This window comes from Natrix helvetica (genome assembly GCF_964273705.1).
Source record: "Natrix helvetica genome assembly, chromosome: 1".
In the NCBI taxonomy this organism is placed as follows: domain Eukaryota; kingdom Metazoa; phylum Chordata; class Lepidosauria; order Squamata; family Natricidae; genus Natrix; species Natrix helvetica.
Genome location: NC_138548.1, coordinates 291,723,662 through 291,727,418, shown reverse-complemented (window position 1 = coordinate 291,727,418; position 3,757 = coordinate 291,723,662).

Below are 3,757 nucleotides of genomic sequence, written 5' to 3'. Positions count from 1 at the left end.
TCCGCCTCCAGGGGGCGTGGCCCGAGAAACAGGCGTGGTCGGTCAACCTGACAGCCGCCCCCCCTCCCCGCTTCTCGCCCACGCAGCGGTTGGCTTCTGTTACTTCGCCTCGGCTAATACACAGCTGATCCGTTCTAGATTTCCTAACTTCAAAGTGTTCTTTGCAGCTCTAGGACGTTCTCGCTCGAGGCTCAGCGGTAGCCGTGAAGCTGAAATCTTTCACTTATTCCAAAAGGGAAAGGAACTGACATGAAGCAAGCGTTTTGCTTCAATGTCAAAATATTGACACTGGAAGCTTAACAGATGAGAGATGTCACACCTCAATATTAATGGAAACATTTTGTGTATGTGTATGCCTTCGATCAGAAAAATACGGCACCCTTCACTTGATCCTCCAGGGAAAGATTGAAGGCGAACGAGGTCCAGGCAGAAGAAGATGATCATGGTTTCAAAACCTAAGGGGCTGGTTTGGACAAAACCCAGCGTCACTTTTTCATGCGGCTGTTGACGAAAATAGGATTGTTAACATGATCGCCAACGTCCGATGACGGATATGGCATAACAACAAGAAGAAGTATGGCTTCGAATCAGTTTTAATGCAGAACGACTGCCTAGACAAGTCCCTGCAGTTTTCTTGGCAAGGTTCCGAAAGTGGTATGCCCTTGTCTTCTTTCTAGGGCTGAGGGAGAGGGTCTGGCCCAAAACTGCTCAGCTGGCTGGGATCAGAACTTGCAGTCTCCCAGTTTCTAACCCAGTGCCTTAACAACACCAAACTGGCTCTTCCAACAGATAATATGGCGCTAATACAGTATTAAGCCTGGAAGTTGCATAAAGAAACCAGAGGGAGGATGGGATCGTTGTGCTGGAGGCGTTCAAGCAGAGATTCTGTACCTGTTTATCAGGGATACTTTAATTTGGATTAATGGACTAAGTAATCGAGTTGGACACATGGCCAAGTTCACAGACATACTTCAAGTCTCTTGGTTCTTAATTTTCTTGATTTGCACAGTACTTGCTAAATCATAAACAATAACTAGGATTAAATCAACCAAACTTAGTAAGTTTTGCAGTTCAACCTCTAGATCTTGAACTAATAAGATTTAAGTGTGCTACGTGAAATCAGCCAGATGCTCTCATTTAAACCAGATAGGAGCTACCAAAATTGAGATGACTACTAGATGATAGCAATGCTATATTTTAACCATGCAATGATTACTGACTTAATGGCTTAAGTCTTTGAAATATTCACTTGAAGCAGTTGTTGGGAGACTGACTTTGCAGTCTGTTGGTTTACATGAGTGTCTTGGCAGTGGCAGTTCCAAACTGGATCCTTCACTCACAAGCAATTACATTTTTTTTCATTACCTCCAGGTTATGTCCAAATTGTTCACTTGGGCAATTATTCAAGTTTAAGAACTACTGTGCCACATAGTCTCTCCCTATAGTACACTGCAAGGGTTTTATACTTTATTTTTGTACATTGGTAAATTTTAAATCAATAGGACAATACACAAAAGAGAGGAATCCCTAGAAACAATGATCGAAAGACCTTTCTGGTGAAATTTAATAGTCAAGAGGCTGTGCTATGGACAGTGATTAAAAACAGGTTTAGGTAGTACTTCCTGAGATATAGGTACTGAAAAAAAAGTCTTAAGGAGTGTAGATAAGCATATTAAACAATCTATACTTGCAATTAGGAACTGGTCAATTTTAGATGAATTCCATCTGAGAAACTTAATCTCTTCAGTGTAGGCAGGGGGAAGATCCAGTAACATTGCAGATACTTTTGATAAACAGTGGAATAGCAGGGAGGAAAATTCAAGGATATAGAAATAGGAAGTAAAAATATGGAAGTAGATTTCTTCTTTCCTAAAACCCAATTTGGTCACAAATAAGAGAAAATGAGAAGAAATTTTTCTTTCTAAAGCTAAAACAAAAGCTTTTTAAAAACCAGAAAATATATAAGAATATAATCTGTCCATAACTCCATACAAATTACAGTAAAATCCATGGAATACATATAAAATATCCAAACATCAACACAATTATATATAAGCAGTCATTGAAACAAAGAATCACACAATCAATGATGACAAGTCATCCTCTCAAACGCTCTCCAAAATAAGTTTTTAATAACTTAAGTCCAATAATGTGGGAGGAGATATGTTATATGAACCCAATTGATTATGGTTTATTCTGTTAAATCATAGTTAACACACTATGACTTGTCACAATGTGTGAAACTAGTTGCAGTGTACACTAGACTCTGAAACAAACCTCCCTAATTTCAGTGAGTTATGCTCACTTAACTAATGAGCTCAATTTGCAATATTATTTTGCCTCCAATCACTAAACTTGTAATAGGTTTTTAGATATCTGTTTTTATCATCCTTGGTTATAAGGGAGATAGCCTTTGATTTAAATAAAATTACAGGTTTCCTTAATCTGATGCTCTCAAGATGTTGGCCATGCAGATTGAAGCTGAAAGGAACTGTCTCACATCAGGTTGGGAGACAAAATACTTCCTCTTTATAGGAGAAAGGCATACATAAATCTTGGCTCCGTAGGCAATTTTTTAAAAAAAATAATATTACATTGTAAATCCAAAAATATTATCAGATACGCAATAGTGGCAATATAGGAATATTTATATTTTATACCGATATCAAATCATTCTAATTGTCATATGTACAATATAATCAAGCACTACTTGATTTTGTAAAAAAAGTGTGTAGTTGAACTTGGAAGACTGTACAACTCTTCCATTTTGGAGAACTGTTTGCCAGACGTTGGAAATACGTATGATAAGTATTTTCTTTTATTTTCTTTCATATATTTCTACTTTACTCCTTTTTGGCTCCTGAGGCAAAATATTACAAAAAGAGGTTGCTCTGAAAACCATACTGTTATTGGATTTATTCAATGCTCTTTAACCATAGAGTAACTCACAATTGACTGGTTCACAAATAACAAAAGACATAAACAGAAGACCTATAAATTATAATTCTTAGATTAATTTCTATTTCACAATATGTCATGTTTACATGTCATGTGAATGATATGTAGAACCAATTATATCTTGACATAATATATTTTAATAGAAGAAAATTATTTTCCATTTATTTTCCTAAAATGCACACAAAATATTCCAACTGTATTTTGCACTGTTTTTCCTATCCAAAGAGCACAGTTTCTTTTTTTATTCTTCTTTGTTCGTTCTTGCAGAACTCCACAAACAGATGGGTGAACCATAACACAATTCTCTTTCCAATTTGTCACATAACCTTATCTTCACATATAACTTGTATATACTTCCTGTTATGTCCACAGGCACAAATGTTTTCGTTCATGCAGACATCACTATCATATTCAGAATTCTTTGGGGAAGGTTTAGTCTTGCTTTCTCCTTGGGGAAAATGAGGTGAAGGAAAACCATCCTATTATCGAGATTTTGTTAACAATTCTGCCTACAGCAATAGGAAAACAATTATCTTCCCAGTACTGAGCTTGTTGCAAAAGTAGAGAATTGGGCTTCTTAATTAGGATCACTAGGATCAGGAGGAGGAATTTAATTCAGATGGGGTCCATCCATGGGATAAGCTGGGTTTTAAGTAAGATACTAAAGAACAGGGCGATACAATCAAATTACGTGCGGTACATTATGATTCTTGTCTTTTTATGTACATTGAGAGCATACGCACTAAAGACAAATTCCTTGTATATCCAATCACAACTGGTCAATAAAGAATTGTATTCT